The sequence below is a fragment of the Poecilia reticulata genome, linkage group LG16, assembly GCF_000633615.1.
Source record: "Poecilia reticulata strain Guanapo linkage group LG16, Guppy_female_1.0+MT, whole genome shotgun sequence".
Lineage (NCBI taxonomy): Eukaryota > Metazoa > Chordata > Actinopteri > Cyprinodontiformes > Poeciliidae > Poecilia > Poecilia reticulata.
The window spans coordinates 33,046,658-33,064,685 of NC_024346.1; the positions used below are offsets into that span (position 1 = coordinate 33,046,658).

The 18,028-nt window shown below is 41.1% G+C and overlaps 1 long non-coding RNA gene across 1 annotated transcript; it reads left to right on the top strand.

Moving 5' to 3' along the window:
* Window positions 1-11,150: 11,150 nt before the first annotated feature.
* Window positions 11,151-12,000, top strand: LOC108167022 (uncharacterized). Its single transcript, XR_001777415.1, has 3 exons — window positions 11,151-11,295; window positions 11,678-11,836; window positions 11,914-12,000. It is a non-coding gene; the product is annotated as an uncharacterized LOC108167022 (long non-coding RNA).
* Window positions 12,001-18,028: the final 6,028 nt, after the last annotated feature.

Below are 18,028 nucleotides of genomic sequence, written 5' to 3' on the forward strand. Positions count from 1 at the left end.
GTTCCTGCACTGTATACCTTTCTCCCCTGACATAAGGTAAATAAAAGGAAACTAAAAGCTGATGTAACGTGTTGCCTTCTCGGTAATCAGTCCACTTACTACTGGGACAGACCCAATCAATGCTCGCCTGTCGACCTGCCGGCTCCCAGATGTAGACTCTGTTTTAAAACCCCTGCTTATTTAAGAAAGCCCCATGCTGGATGCAGGTTTTGTGGACCTAGGTTTTCCCCTGGAAATGACCAATTAAGGGGTAATGTGGACCTGCTTTTCTCCATGCCAGTTTGAATCGGAGTGCAGACGCAATAATACGATAGGATCTGAGAGATACATGAATGGAAGTGGTTTGGAGTAGCATGAAATGGTCGTCCTGCTCTCTTCGACTCTCTCACCACCCTCAAGGAGTAAATTGGAGTAGATAATTACCGCAATACCATGTGAGCCAAATTGATTACTGCTCCCCCTTGGCCATTGGCAAAGGCAGTTGTGTGTCTGAACAAATCTTTAGTGACCACACATCCAGATTACACCACACTGATCTACCGAGGATGTAATTTCAGTCCTAATGTTTTTTTTTTTGTTTTTTTTTACAGGACCATGTTTCCTTCATTGTAATTGCGGTTGAGAAAATGTAAAAGTGAGGGCTTGGGATTTAAAAATCTGGTTCTGTTAGAATGTTTTAGCAATTAATCTTTTACCAGCAGAAGACAACTCTAACATCTTTGTTTTGTGTAAATCCAGATTATCTGAAAAAGCTAACAGCTGATGCAAAAGGGAGTAAGACCAAAAAGGACTTCTACTGTCTTGAAACAATTCCAAATAAAAAAAAAAACTTGTAACAATTTCTATTTTATAAACCTCTCCATTGTCATCATGCTCACATGGAAGTGTTATTAACTTCCACTGAAGTTATACACAGTTAATCAAGGTAAAAGATAGCGTCCTGTACTAAAAATCAGAATAAGTTGAGCATTTCCAGCCCGCTTGCCCCCTCCAATAACCCTGTTCAGGCCAGAACAACAGGAGTTGTGCTGAGATTTCCTCATCGGCTGAGTTGGGACGTTGAAGAGATTCAGTTTACTAAGTTTAGTAAAAACTAGCACTGGACCACAGTAATGCATTCTGCTTCTTCTATTGACATTGTTTAGAGCTGAGAAAGTTGACATGTTTGAGGGTCTTGGAAACTTTGAATCAAACCTTATTTTCTTTTACCAAACGTTTAACTTATTCCTGTAAGACTCAGTGTTGCAATATTAAAACATCTCTGTTAAAACATCTCTAATGTTTTCTTTTTCTTCCTTTTTTTTTTACACAAACTTAACAGACTGAACCCTGCTGTTTAGTCATAATATTGGATTGGAAATTCACTTACAAGTTTCCCCCACAGGGTCAGAACATGTGATTATGCGTTGCACAATGCAATTTTTTGTGCAATGCATGTACAAAATGCTAAAAAGCTTTATGTTCAATGTAGTTTTACATTTTCATAAAACCTTACAAAAACAAAAAGGTATTTCTACAAAACCATCAAGTTTAGGTTACAACCCATTCCATCACAATTTAAATGTTATACTTTGGAAAATCTTCCCTTTAATAGCTCAGTAGATCAATCAGTTATGAATATAATTACTGATTCTGTATAATTTTGATGAATATGGAGAATTATTTGCTTTTTAAAATGTAAATGAGACATATTTTGACAGATTGTGAGGCTGGCTTCAGCTGATTCTGTAAAAGTAAATTCAGTCGTTCATCATAGCTATCAAATTAGTGTGACTCCCTCAGATTACATGCATTGTGTAATGAACATGCTGGACAGACAACAATTCTGGAAACTGAACTGTGTAGGCGTGCGTGTGCGTGCGTGCGTGCGTGTGTGTGTGTGTGTGTGTGTGTGTCTGTGTGTGTGTGTGTGTGTGGGGGGGTGTGCGTGCGTGTGCGTGTGTGTGTCTCTGACTGTGCCGGGTGTGTGCGTGTGCACGGGTGTGTGTCAGTGTCTGAGGAAGCCAAGGTGGCGGGAGAAATGTGGTTTGAACTCTTAGTGCTGGCTTTCATTAATGTGTCAGGCGTCTGTTCCAACTGCTGTCCAGTGGAGAGCCCGTTCTCTGGGCTCCCAGGGACCCCCCCTCTCGCTCTGTCCCGGGTAAAGTTGGCCGGTGGTGCAAGCAATGAGGCGAATCTCCTCTTTCTAGATCTTTTATTCTTATGCACTTAGTCATGACACGCACACTGATTCATGCATGATTTCAGCAGAGCACAAATCTGTGTGTACTGTATGCATGCACACTCTCAGCATGTATATGGGAGACACATGGAGTAGCCTCTCCTTTTTTAATGGTGGGGATAAAAAATATGGGAGGTGTAGGATTTTATCATCCCCCGAGGCTTTATAATAAATAATATGACGTTTTAATGGATTGCTTCATATAATGTAACCTGTGCAAGACCTGAGCAAGGTTTGAGTCCATGGCCTCAAACACTGGCTGCTGTTACCATGACGATGACGTCATAAGCTATATCCCGTCATTCATTGGGAAAGAGGTGAAGAGAGCAGCGATTTGTTAATCTCATCCAGCAAGCTCTATGGCGTCTCGCAGGTCAGACCAGCAAAAAGGGTTTCGTTCATTCTGTCCCACTTTAACTCAATCACCCACTTTCTTTCTTTGCTCCTAACTGAGCACACTCTTGGCCACATTGGCTAAGTTGAAGTAATTTGAATCCAAACTAAATTTAACCTGGTTAAGTCTTCAAAGAGTCGGTATTATGTGTTTTCCAGGCACATTGTGCCATTCTATAGCACAATCCAAGTAACCATGATACCTTCAGTTGTTATAACAGTGCTGTAAATATAAAACATGACTTACAGCAAATTTGACTTTGTAATTTCAGCCCTTGAAATTGGGTCTCTGTCTCTTTAAAAATCCCATACTCTCTCTGAAACTCCGTCTTCCGGAAGTCATCGCAACATGGCTCCTCTATTAACCCTTTATCAATGTTTTTACCAGAGTTTTACTGAGAAGTAGCTCCTGTAATGAGCTCAGCAGATGCACAGTTCCACCAGGTGTTTGCTAATTGCTGCTGGCTAGTCTGAAGGAGCTGAGTCAGGGAATCATGGGGGAGGGCTGCTCTGTGAGACAGAAACCGAAGCATGGAAACTGCAGCACTGACGAAGAGCTGCGTCTCAAAGGCGGGGCTAGGCCCGTTCGGGCGTTTTGCACAGCTGAATGGTTGCCATGGAGATTAAAGGATTTTTCCAACGTGCATAAAAAAAATTAGAGCAACACTCCAGATATGATTTTTTTATCAAGGAATAACTTTATATCATGATGCAAAGCTCAAAAAAGTTGCTTTTACATTACACTGCCCCTTTAAGTGAAACCGTTTCTGTAAAGTTACTCACTGCTTCTGCCTTTTCCAGCTTTATGTTCAGGCTACCCCCTTCAGCTACATTTTTTACATCTAATTTCTGTCACATGTACCGTCTTGAACTCAGATTCTGAGATCTTCAGCAGCTTACCTCAACCACAAATTATGTTTACAAAGGAAAACCCCCACAGAAGGGCTGACTATTACAGCCTGCCTTTCTTGAACAGAAACTGATTCCATTAATAATACAAGCTGCTGTTTTCACACCCTGATTGACTTTCCATTGGAAGTCTGATCCAAGCCGCCTAATGTCCTTTAAATGCTTTTTCCTAAACACAGAGATGGTAGCGCTCGCCTCGGAGCAACCTCAAACAGCCGCCAGCAAAATTATGTTGCAGTGTGTAGTCTGGGATACAGTGCCTTGCAGAAAGCAATCATATTCCTTACATTTTTTGTAAATTTTGCTATGTTACAGCCACAAACTGAAAAATATTTTCCTTGAATTTTATGTGACATACCAAGACAGAGTAGAGCCTATTCTGAAGTTGAAAAGTATTACGCAACTGGAAACATATCAAAACCCTACCGGCTAGGCTACAGGAAAGGAGAGCGTTATTTAGACAAGAAACAGAGGTTCATGGTAACTCTGAAGGAGCTGCAGGTATCCACAAATCAGAGAATCCCTCAAGAGGAAGAATATTAGATCACTCTAAAAATCTGAGGAAACAAGAAGATACATGTGATCTGGCAAGATGGGAGCAAAATTAAAATCTTCTATATCCAAAACACATTGTGCAGTAAAAAAACAACTGCATATTGTGCTGAACGCACTGGCCCCACAGTGACCGGTGTGGCATTATACTGTAGGCACACTCCAAGGAATTCCTGGAAAAAAACCTGTTAGAGGTGTGATAGTGTGAAGAAGGTTTACCTCCCAGCAGGACAATGATCCCTGGGAATGGTTTAGTTATATAAGTGCATGAATGGCTCAGTGTGAGTTCAGACCTAAATTCAACTTAGAGTCTGTGGCTCAGAAGCTTTTCGTCTAACCTGTGGATTCGTAAAGAGTAAAAGGTCAAAGGATTTAGCGTATAAATGTGAAAGACAAACTATATAAGTCATGCACCTGTAAATGCAAGGTCACACTTTAAATTTTTTTTTTTATTAATCATATTCCTTACGATTCATATTCATGCATTCATTTGTGTTAGACTATCAAAAAAATACAACAAACTTTGAAGTTTTCATAAAATAGGTACAAGTTCAGGAGGGTTGAATACTTTTTCAGGATGCAGACAGTGATGGTAGCTGTTCACTGGTTGCGCTCGTCCTTCTGTCACTTATGCCAGGAAAAAGGAGGACTTGCTGAAGCAGCGTTGTGATGGACTGTCGAAGCCGCTTAGCCTTGACGCAGTTTGGTGACAGTGGCTGAAAGAGTAATGATCTACAGGACAAATGACCTCGCAGGACTTCATGAGGCTGCATAGACACACAGAGGCAAGCAGCCTTGTTGTGAACCTTTTTTGGCGCGTTAGAGAGCCAGGGGTCAGGACACCCAGACACAGTTACAGGCAGAGTTATGGAAAAGTCCCTGCCGCCTTTTCACGGCCCAGCGCACTTACAGTGATGTGATTCTAAATAGCTCCTCTGTTCCTGTGGAAGTCATCATCTTTTTTTTATTTTCTGGTGATGTGAGCGCTTCAATTGTTTTAGATCAGACGCTGGAAGAGCAACCTGGGAGGTTCTGTCATTTTTTTTTCTCTGTACTGGTCTTTTACATTGAGTTGCAGTTTTCCCCCTCCACCACTAGATGTAAGTGTTAAACCAGATGTTCAAATAATTTTGGATTCACTCTGCTACTGGAATCAGAAGGAAGAGAATAAAACACCTTTTGGACTTGAATGTTACTCAGCTGTCTGTCAGTGCAGGCAGTGCGCAATCTGGCTGTTGTAATTAAAGCGGCATTAATGTTGGAAATCGAATTAGAAGGAATGTGTGAGTGTGATAAAAAAAAAAAAAACTGTGAATGATGGAGGAGGGATTTTAGCTGTGGCTATAATTAGTGAATGATTACCAGGGAAATAGAGGAGCGGCACATTAGAGAGAATGCAGTGAGTGAGGGTGGGAACATTTACATTTGTTTTTAAATAGCCCTCGCTTTCCATTTGTCCTTGTCTGCTTTTCCACAAACTGGCGGCCGAGGAGGCATTTTCCAATAGCTACGTGTTAAAAGTTTCAGTTAAGTGCTAAATGGGAAGCAGAGCGTGTTTGTTTGCACAAGGTGTAAACAATCCATTTAGCAATCAGTGCATGCTAATAAGACTTGGAAAGCCGAAGAAACGGGATTACTTCATGCATTGCTGTTCATTAAAGACAGCAAAAGTTACTTCACTTTTCAGCAATGCCACTCAGAGAGTGAGAAGCGATTTCTACAAAAAGAAAGCGACATATAGAGATTCAAACTGGAAAACAACAGCGCTTTTTCCATCTTGATTTGCTTCTTCATCCTCTCTTGCATGTCTATTTACAGAAGCGTTTGGAGTCATCCTCCTTTTCCAGCTGCAAACACAGTGGTTTTCATAAATCCGGTTGGTAGGTTCTAATCCTGAAATGGTTGTTCATCAGCATTTGTTCAGCTCAGGTTAAAAAACAATTTCCTGCTTGCAAATTTTAAAGCTTTGGGTGAAACAATTATATATGCTGCTCCCACGCTCCTTGACAACCAAGATGAAGTCTGCTGCAACCAGATCCTTATACTCTGTTTAAGTTCATAATATTCATAGTATATCTGACATCTGAATACTGCAGTGCTTACACTGAAAAAGTTGATAAAATTTTATTTTTTTTCTCCCTTGTTTGTGTAATGAGTCAAAAACATAGTACATGATAATAAATGGCAGAAATAGTTGTCAAATTAGAGAATTTTCATTTTGAGATGAGGTAATATGAGAAAGCCAAAGTACAACGCATCCAGAAAGTATCAACAGCTCTTCACTTTTTTCACATGTTGCTACGCTACAGCCTCATTCCAAACTGTATTAAATTAATCTTTTTCTTAAAATGCTACACACAAATACCTCATTATATCAAAATGTGGATATTTTTTTAAGTGTTGCTTATTTATTAAAAATAGAAAACGTAGAAATCATATTTATGTAGACATTGACAGCCTTTGCTTAATACTTTGTTGAGCTACCTTTGGCAGCATTTACAACCTCAAGTCTTTCTGAACATGCTTCCACCAGCTTAGCACGCCTATCTTTAGGCAGTTTGAGCCATTCTTCTTTGCAGTTCTTCTCGAGTTTCATCAGGATGGACGGAAGACTTCTGACAGACATTTTCAGATCTCTCCAAGATGTCAAATTGATTGAAGCCTGGATTCTGACTTGGCCACTCCAGGACATTCCCAGAGTAATTCTGAAAGTCTTTGAGATCCTGGCCATGTGCTTCGTGTCGTCGTCCTGCTGGAAAATGAACCACCGCCCAGTCCGAGGTCAGACTGGGGTGACGCAAGTTTTCATCCAGGATGTCTCTCTATGTCCCTCTATTCTGACTAGCCTACCAGTTTCTGCTGCTGCAAAACATCCAAATAGCATGATGCTACCTCCAGCATAATTCACTGTAGTCAGGTATTGACCTGATGAGCCATGCCTGGTTTCCTCCCAACACAACGCCTTTGTGTCATCAGACCAGAAAATCTTGTTTTTCATGGTCTGAGTCCTTCAGCTTCCTTTAGATAAACTCCAGATGGGTGGACTTCTGCAGAGATGGTTGTCCTTCTGGAAAGCTCACCTCTCTCTACAGAGGAAAGTTGGAGTTCGGCCACCAGGTATCATCAGGTTCTTGGTCTCCTTCCTGACTAAGACCCTTCTCCTCTGATTGCTCAGTTTAGATGATCAGTCAGATGTAGGAAGAGTTTCAGACTTCCTCCACTGACCAGTGATGGAGGCCGCTGAGCTCATTGGGACCTTCAAAGCAGCAGAAATGTTTCTGGATCCTTCTCCAGATTTGTGCCTCAAGACAATCCTATCTCAGAGGTCTGCAGAAAATTTCTATGTACATATTTGGTTTGACACTGCACCATATTTAAAACATGGCACTTTTCCTAAGCAGTCACTCAAGGCCAGTGTCATGAGGGGTGGTAGGTTGCGGTGAGGAGATGACGCTAGGCCCAGGTTATGATGGAAAACGATGAATTTAATGACAAAGATCTACAACAAGGAACAGCGGGGAAACAGCACGAGGAAAACTGGCAACACGGAGACAGGTGACATCAATTGACAAGGACCCGACGAAGAACACAGACAACAGGGGAGACTAAATACACACGGGGCGGAACGAGACACACCTGGGAGACAATCAACGGGGAAAGACGCAGAGACAGGACTAACAGGGAACAGGATCACACAGAAACTCAAAAATAAACACATAGAAACACGGATCATGACAGTGGTTTGATAACACCTTATCATGCTATTGCTAACGCTAATCTGAGGCACTTCCATTCAGATTAGCTGAGAAAACATGTTCTAATGCTAACACAGATTGCTACAAGTATTTAGGATGAGCCAAAAAGTTTCATGGCATAAGCATCACAACACAGAGACACAACATACACCACACAGATATAAGTAATAATGACCAACTGGACACAATCATAGACTGTGCATGAAGCATAAAACTTCCAGCCTAAAATTTTTTGCTAAAAAAGTAAGTCACGGTACAAAGAAAAAAAACACACACATATTGTAGTAAGGCACTATTAAAGATTCATGAGTTCTTTTATAATGACAGGACTCTATTTTCCGGTTTTCACATTTGGACCATGATGGAAAAAGCATCTTTAGATATAGAAAAACACGTGGGATGATAACACGTGTTTCAGCAGTTTCGCAGAAATCTGCGAAACGGCTGACATGTGGATGCTGCTTCTCCATATTTGGTCTGAGAGGTCCGGAAGGTTGACACAACAGCAGCAGATCTTCAGTGTAAAGTGATGCTACGTAGAGCTCTATCTTCCTGGTTTTAGTGAGAATTTGACCAGCAGTGTTCTGGATCAGCTGCAGCCATCTGATATTTTTAGGCAGACCCATGAAGACACTGGCAGACTAAAGATAAACGCATGGATGAGTTTCTCTAGATCTTGCTGAGATTTTTCCAATCTGGGAAATGTTCTTCAGGCGACAGAAGGCCGACTTTGTAACTATCTCTACGTGACTCTGAAGGTTCAGGTCTAATGTGAACAAAGATGGACCCAAGAACACGGATTATGTGATTATGCTGTTATCCACATGCTGGATAACAGCATAATATCACCAATCGCATCAAACCAGGGTTCCTGCTGTGCTCTTCTGTCACATGAGTGAGTGAGCTCCATCTGTCCAGCACATGTGAGCCTAAACCTGGCCTGCCGAGAGCGGAGGGCATCCTTGAAGAGAGCAGCGAGTCCGAGCAACAGAAGGCCTATTACATCCAGGTAAGGGACTCCCAGGCCTTCATACGCAACCCAGGACCTGTTAAAGCCACTCAGCTCTGTGCTGACACAGCGCCCAAAGCCCTGGGGCCTCTGAACGGATTGCCAGCTGGACTGTTTATGGTTATGGGTTTTTCACACACGAGCAGCCAGGAAAAAGAAGATCCTGTTTTATGGCGAACAGTTTGGGTTACAGCAGAGCTGTTTAATTTGTGTTGTGCTCCTTTGATATACTTCAGGTCTTTCTCTGTTTATGTTCCAACAATGTGAAGTGCATTTTGAGAGCGCGGTTTTGTTTGGTACCCGAAGAAGGTTTATATCAGCGAGATAAAATTAGACCGAGTGTGGCCATGCTGCATGATTTTGTTTGTGATCTTTTTTTCTTTTTCTTTTTGTTTTGTTGCACTTTGTTAATTTCTCACATCTTTTTCACAAGCGTCCTGGGGGAGGTTACAGTCGGAGTGCATTCATGCAGAGTTCTTGCATGTGAACGAGACGGCGGTTCATGCGTTTGCTCTCGATATGTTTAAAACTGTGCGGTTGCCTTTTTGGCTTGTGTGTGAATGCAGCTGTGTGTTCACTTTGTGAGGAATCATCAGCTCCGCGGTGCCTCTGCCCCTGCCGGTCTGAGTCATCTTTTAAAGAGCCGGTGCCAAAAGGCTGAGGAAATGGCATTGATGTTCCTCCCTGAGAGGGTTGGTGGCCTGCCTTACTCACACCTTCTGTGCTGGGCTGATCGCCGCCCTAGGAAAATCCCTCATTAATGATTCACAACTGTCAGCTAAGGTTTTACAATAATGTTGTACCTTCAACTGGTGACGATGATCACAGGCTTTGGAGAAACACACACTGACACAATGACGTTGGAAGAGCGTCATGCAGGGGTTTTATTTTCAACTCTGCCAGCCTAACAAGGTAATTGGTATTCTCGAGTTTTTCTTTCTTTCTTCTGCCCAAAGTTGGAAAAGGCTTAACCTGGAAGAACGCATGGGGCAGCTTTTTGTCTTCACTCCTTATTTTATTGAAGGTCAATTCAGGTTGATAACCTTTCAAACAATTAAGAATATATGTATTTATTACACATTTAATGTAAAGTTCACTAAGTTAATTTTCATTGTTAGTCATTTCAAATAAATCTAATTGGAATAAACATGACTTCTCTAAAGCAAACAAAGATTTACCACAACTAACACTTAAAGGAGGGTTATTGTTGGGTACCAAGTTATGAGGTTAGTTTGTTTTTCTTTTCAGCATCACCAACTGTCCAGTAGAGGGCGCCAGCGGTTCGGGTTTGTCAGGAGGGCGTGCTGACAGATTCCAACAAGACGCACCTGTTTGGGATCATCATTGCCCAGGAGGCAGGGGCGGAGCTATGGGGGTAGCTGGGGGGGCGGCTGCCTGGCCCGGGCCGGATGGGGGCACGGGTCTGGAGGTGCCAGGGAGGGAGGAATGGTTTCAAGTCGCTTTAATGTCTGATTATAGACGGAGAAAGTGCACCCTCGCATGTTCAGAACAGTAATGTTAAAGTTACTGTCCCTCAATGGAATATATAGTAGTCAGTCCCAGTGACTGTTTCACTCACGGTTTGGCCAATGTGCTGACTTGTTCCGCTAGTGCCAGGGGGAGTATATGAACAGCGGGCTTCCAGTACTTCTCTGCCAGAGTGTTTGCCTTTTGTGGTACACCAGCCCCCTGAGTCTAATTTAGAATCGTTTCATGCTCTCATCGTGTTTTTTGACCAGTCTCTCTTTGACTCTTTTTTCAGGACACCTTCAAGTGCCTCTGGGAAAGTCTCTTAAGTTTACTAAGCTCTGGATAACTCTTTTCGTGACGCCGTGAATTTTACTCATCGGAAGCCCGAGTTTCTACGGTGACCGACAAGTGCAAATGCGCAGCAACAGAGAAAACATGTAAACAAAAAAAAGACACGCACACAAATGAAATGCAGCAAACATAAAAATAGATGCAAACAAAAAGCAAAGAAAATGCAGCAAACACAAAAAGAGACGCAAAAAAAAGAATACAACCACAAATGAAATGCAGCAAATATAAAAAAGAGACACAAACAAAAAAAGAGAGACGCAAACAAATGAAATGCAGCAAACAAAAGAAAAGATGCAAACAAAAAGTGCTGAAAACCGGAAGTGCTCCAGACCACTAGAGGGAGTCGAACAAAAAACAGCTGTCTCCAAATTTAGGGTCTGCATCCTTTAAAATGGGTGTTCATAAAAGCAGCAATGGCGGCAAAATTATTTTTGCTGTATTACACTTAAAATTACACAAAAAAAATTTTTACAATGTTTTTAGGCGAGAATGTATTTGTATAGATCTGAATATCTGCTCGGTTCATCAATAAATCACTTAATTACAATATTGCTCCGACGTTTTCGGAGATGTCTGCTCCCGCTGCATTAACAGCCAGCTCCCCTCGCCTGCTGTTAGCTGGCCGGGCACTCCAGGTTCGGCACACCGACACACTGCATGTCTCCAGGCAAATTGTTTTAAAAACTCCTTATAGTTTTCCCCTATGAGTGGAGGTGAAACACAGATATTAAGCCAGGTAATAGCTGTACATTTTTTTGGTTCACTAAAGTATTTAATTTATTCCTGAGCAAATTGGTTTGACTGATTAAAGCTAGCCTTGCCGCATTTCATTTGTTTGCGTCTCTCTTTTTTTGTTTGCTGCATTTCATTTGCTTTTTGTTTGCGTCTATATTTATGTTTGCTGCATTTCATTTGTGCGCGTGTCTTTTTTTTGGTTTGCATGTTTTCTCTGTTGCTGCGCATTTGCACCTGTCGGCCACTTGTTTCACTACCTTCTCCTCTGTGAATTCCAACAAGTCCCTGGCTGGAAGTCCGCCTCGTTGTTTCCTCGGTGCCCTCACGCTGACTTGCCTTTCCGCCCTCCAACGCCACGCCCGTCCTCGACCAACCAAGGCCCTCATCACGATCTCCACAACCTGTTACCAAGTCCCGTCCGCAGATCCAAAACTTCAACAAGTAAGCCATTAAGCAATATTTCAAGGTGTTTGTCGTTTCCCACCGTCATTGAACTCACCATCTCCCTTTGTGTGCAGCCGCTCCGGAGTTCCTGGCCGCAGTCATCCTTTCTGTTGCTCTGTCGAGTCACTTGTAAATATTGTAAATAAACTATTTGCATTCATTTATCCTCTCCGTGAGTGTTTCTGCATGTGGGCTCGAAATATTAAACCCAACATGATAATTATTTAAGTTGCTTATTTAAATTTAAAGGGGTAGTATTCTGTAAAATGATTTTTTTTAGTATCGCATCATATTAAAAGCACATCTGGAGTGCTGCTTTGATTCTTTCATGCCTGTTTGACAAAGTCCTTTAATCTCCATGGCAACCATTCTGCTGTGGAAAATGCCTGGGTGGACCTAGCTCCGCCTTCAGGATGCAGCTCCTCCTCAGAGCTGTGGCTTCAGAGCTCAGCTCCTTCATACTAGCCAACAGCAATTAGCAAACACCTGGTGGAACGATGCATTTTCTGAGCTTTTTATAGGAGCCTCTTCTCGGTGAAACTCTGGTAAAAACGTTGTTTCAGAGAGACAGGCCCAATTTCAAGGCCTGAAATTACAAGGTCAAATTTCTTTTGTCGCATTTGATATATGCAGCACTTCTATAACAACTGAAGGTAGCAGAGTTACTTAATTGTTCTATATATGTGCGTGGAAAACATAATACTGCAACCTGAAACATAATTAACTTAGAGATCATTTATTTTTGAAACATTTCAAATTCAACACTTCTGCTTTCTTCATCAATCATTACTGGAAAATTATCCAATAATAGCAATAAATTAAAAAGTTTCTTCCATCAGTGACGTCTTCCAGGTTGATTATGGAAGTTAATTTCCTTCTGTGTGTGTGGCTGTGGCGTGTGGAGTCACACAGCTGTCTCAGGTCTATTAAAAGCTCGCTCTCTTCATCAGAATTCAGAGCTCCTCTGCAAACGCAGAACTCTGTTTTGTTGTTGTTGGATTTCTTTTCTCCCCCAGACTTGTCCGTTCATTTCCTTTCATTTTGGATTTCAGTCTAACAACTAGAAAGATGGTTGATTCCAACCCAGATTAGACTTTTGCTTATATTACCTTCCAAATGTCAGCGTTTCCTTCTATTCTGCTCGTTCACACACACTCTCTGGTAAGCATCTGCATTTTCTGATCTATTTATATCTTCTGATCCTTACAGACAACATGAAGCAGTACCCTATAGATTTATGCAATTTGTTTTTCATTAGCATCACCATTAAGATGAAAGTGAGTGTGTAACTGTGCTTATCAGCCGCTGGGGATTATGCTCTGCATCCAGTCTTTTTTATATATTTATTTTTTATAACTGAAACTCAATTATCGTTGTTGAACCCTGACGCCTGGCAACTGTTTGCAACTTTCATTAAAAAATAATAAAAGAACCATTACAGTGGAAGTTTTCTTTAAAATATATATATCATAATTCTCTGTGGGAGATTAGTGTGGAAAACTTTCACCGGCCTGCAGTTAGATAAGTGCTTTGGATTTAGTGGCATCTAGTGACGGGGATGTAAATTGCAACCAAAATCTAACTTTTCTCTTTCTTTTTTGGGGGGTTTGAAGCTGTTTGAAAGACAGTAAAACAGTAGATGCTACCAAAGAAAATACATTTTGCAATCTGCTTCTCCCAGTTGAGCGCCAAGGGACAACTGGGACATAATAAAGTGCTCTAACCCCGTATGTTGCCTACGCCTCTAAGTCCTTAGAATTTTAGCATCAATCTTTACCAAAAATCAGTTTGTAGTTGTGACATTTACACGGTCTGCATGAGCCACTGAAATCAAAAAAATTTGGTACAAAACCTCAAACAAAATTGATCTCACAGCCTGGAACATGTATTTCTATGTCTTCATTATAAACACTCTGGTATGCCTTGTCAAAGTGTTAGCTCTGATCAACAGATTCCCTCAAAGGTGGGAAACCTATAAAGGTTTTTGACTGGAACAAAACAAGACTGAAGCCAAAACTCAAGTCAAGCCCAGCAGGACCGGAGGAGACTGAGCTGACAGAAAGAGAGGAGGGGGTACAGGGACAGAGGGCCTGGGGAGGGGCAGGAGTTAATGAGATTCAGAGGAGAGAAAAGCATGACAGGCCAGACAGAGAGAAAAAAGTGTGTGCGTGTGCGTGCGTGTGTGCATGTGTGCGTGTGTGTGTGCGTGTGCGTGTGTGTGTGTGTGTGTGTGTGTGTGTGTGGGAAAGAGAATGAGTTGAGCATTAGAAATTGAAAGAGGCATCTGTGGTGAGAAAAAGGGACATAAAGTAGGCCAGGGTAATGAAGGAAGGGACTTAGGCAGAGCCAGGTGAGTCACTGCATCCCTTTCTCTAAAGCTCTCCACTGAAAAATATTCCTCCGTTACAGTAACCAGGTTCTTTCTTACCGAAAAAAAAGAAAGTTGATGTACCAAAAGAAAATAAAAATAAATAAAAAAATCTAGAAGAGGAGCTGCAGTTTTAAATCGGGTCAAACTGTCGGCCTGGTGTGGGAGTGTATTGATGATTGTATTGCACAGCGTACATGTCCTTAAATAAGCATGGCAGTTTGGTGAACAACATCCAGGCTGGCACCGAGGCGCTCTGAAGGCACTTTACAATTAACCAGTTAAAATACGTAGTTTGGTTTTTCTAAATAGCCGTCTGAATGGTCCTTATCTCTAACAAGGACCATTCTATTTGCGTTATGTCAGTAGTTATTAATTCAACAAACCTTGTAAAGGCTGAACATGGCATATAATAGGCAAGCTAGGTTGTGGCTGAAAAAGCTTTGAAGGGTTGACAAGTCTCTGCTTCCAGAGTTGTGATTTGCATATTTAATGCCCACCGCTGAGCGATAACAAATCTCGCCATTTCCTCTTCATATCAGTCCAGCCTGGGAGTTTCTGCTGATTGCATTGTTTTCCACCGTGCAGTGCATGAAATAATCACACGCTGGGTTTGTCTCGGAAATTTGAGCTCTGCACCTGAAACAGAAAATCATCATCAAATAATAGATTTGCTGTGATCAGATGGTGTGAGCAGCGCTGGTGTTGCCATGTTTGGATTAAAGCTTCTCCCTTAGTGACATCTGTGTGCTTTTCACCTAAAAAAAGAAAGGTGAAATGTACTGACAATGTTTTGCATTTCCTGTGGACCCAATGTTCTTCGGTTTCAGGTGCTTAACAGATGGGCAAAATGTATTTGATCTAAAAAGATGCAATACATTTGAAATTCACTCACTTGGCCATTGGTTTCCTACACCATTCGGCTCGATTCTCATCTCTCTTCAGAGCTCCATTTGAGTCTTCTCCTATTAACTTAGATTTCTCCGACAGAACAGACAGTGAGGTTGTGAATGATTATGTAAATTTTCTGCGCTGTTTTAGACTTGTAGACTTGTCTGCTATAATCGATTTAGCAACGGCAGCAGAGGAAGTGAAGGAAGCCGTTTGGTCCGTGTTGGTCACGCTTCCAAATAATGTATCGGCATTAACAGCCGCCTCGTTCGGATTGGCTCTTCTCTCTTTGCAGTTGAAGATGGTTGTTTACAGCGCAGGCAATTTCTGGCTAGTTTCATAGTGTCAAACTGGTTCAATTTAAAACTGGGTTAAATTTAAAACACAGCCAACACAGACCATGACCCAGGAAGCATTCATTTCTAAATAGCATAAAGCTCAGACCTTCTGTACAAAGCAAATAGCCTAAAACAAAGGTCTGTTTTCTACCAGACCCTTTTCTTGATGTCACCAAAATCAGCATCTGTAAGGTAAATGATAAAAAATTGATTCAAAGACAACGATGCCTGGTGAATGAGGATTTGGAGCTATCAGGGGAAGATTCCCTGGACTTTGGTTTCTGATTCCTTGGGTTTATAGTGTCTCAAAACAGGACATTTTTCAGTCTCCCATATACGAAGGGCTATGCCACTGAAGACCACTGCTTGAAGGTTCAACGTTCACAAGTGATGCCAAATATGGAAAGACGGTCACATGTTTGTGAGACCATGTAACTGTTGGGGAAATGGAGAGCTGGAAACTGGATAACACCGTACTTCCTCTGACAGGATACTTAAAGATAGTTTGTCACATTGTGTGTGTTGAGGTAGAAAAACTGCACAAATCTGGAAGTCCTGCTTGCTTCACTTGTTATTATAACTGCAATACCATTAGGAATGTCAAGAGCAGCTCATTAAACAAAGGTTTCTTGATGGGATATTTCTATTTTTTTTCCACTAAGCAGAAAACAGTAGAACATGCTGTAGCAATGTTAACAAAACTGAAGGGCTTATTTTTACCGTATTGCCAACAACGGAGACTTGTGAAATCCAAAAACATGTATATTTCCTCAATCTGGTTCAGATAGAGGCTGGTCTGATTTAACACCAAGCTGAACCGTACCAGAATTTGTCTGGACCACCTCCGATGGAGGGTCCTGGTCCGGTTGTTTCGTCTGCACCAGGATTCGCATGAGTTCATTCACATCTACGCAAAAAGGTCCGGGCCAACAGGGGAAAAGAACTCTGTAAAGCAGACCAAATGTGTCAGGTGTGAATACACCCTTAATTGATACGTCAGTGCGTGAGTGACTGTAGCCAACATGTAATCTTCTTTACAAGCCAGTATAATTTCTTTGAAACTGAGTCTGCCATTGCCTTTTCCAGGTCTTTGTTTGAATCACCTGCTTTGATTCTTCAAAATATAAGTCCAGAGAGGAACCAGCCGTCTAACATCTCCTTAGTAAAAACAAATAGAAATATTTTTTTTAACTTAACATATCCATAAATACTACTTTATTCCTAGGGTTCATTCTAGAGTTGCATTGATTATACACATTATCATAAAGTTGACATCACACTTTACAGATGTTTATTCTGTTAGCTTTCATTGCATTTTAAGTCACAAAGTGACACATCATGTCACTTTCATAAAAATAGAAGGCACTTGTAACGTCTTCTCTTTCTTTAACACTCGCCTTCTCCATCTTGTTTCTTGTTGGTGAGTGGGTAGTTTGCAGCAGGGAGCGTGTGTGCGTGTGTGTGTGTGTGTGCGTATGTGTGTGTGTGGGGTGAGGGTTGTGGGCTGAAGCATGTTGATGCTCCTGTATCTGTTGGCATGAGAGAATGAGAGCTTCATAAAAGAACCAGCTCTATTGCTAGTAATGGAAGGTGACTTCTTTTTAACATAATCTGCTCATTTGGACACAATCTTGTGTGATCTTTATTGCAGCTGGTTGCAGTATAAAACACTATTTGTTGGCACTTGGCGATTGTTGACTGTGCGTTCTATAACTTTGTGTTTTCTTTATGTAATGAACTTTGAACTGCCTTGTTGCTGAACTGTGCTATACAAATAAAACTGCTTGTTTGATTGATAGGTTTATTGATTGATAATTAGCTGTGATAAAGCCAAGGTCTGCACAACAAAACTGTACCAATTTTTTAAAAAAATAAAGAAAAATTGGTCTGTAATGGCTTTTCAAAAATGTATTTCATATATTTTACAATATTTGTTTTTTTTGTTTGATCAAAGAGTTCTTCTCACATAAAGGCTTGTTCAATAGGTAAAAAATGAAACCAAGCAGCAAATGTTTAAGCTAATAAGCAACAATTGCAGGTCAGTTTGATTGGCACTGCCTGAATTCAGGAGTATACCATAAGGTTTACACCTTATTTTAATTTTCTTTGTGTTGATAATGTTAGAGTCTTCTGTTCTGAATACTGTTGCTATGAAAATTAACGTCAATAATAAGAGATATCCATGTCTTCTTTTTTCTCTTAGTAGTAGTCAGTTCATTGAACATAATTCTGCCGTTTCAGAATGGCTTTCAACTCATCAGGACTACAGAATATTATATTTCCATTAAGTCTAATTTGTCCAACTTCAAATCAAGGAGCCTATTGCTTTAAAGTTTGATCTGATTTCCATCAACATCTCGCAGAGTGAAGGAAGCATCAGCAGAGGTAAATCATTATTTCCTGATGCCTCTAAAACTGTTCTGTCATGTAAATCTCAAATATGGTGGGAGACAGATAATACTCCTTTGATCTTTGTTTTCTCCACAACAGAAAATAAAAAGGTCTCGCGTTTTTCTGAAATTATAACCTGTACTTTGCAGGGGTGAAAGTAGTTTGAAATTCTTGGGGGTACTATGACAAAACAAACAAACA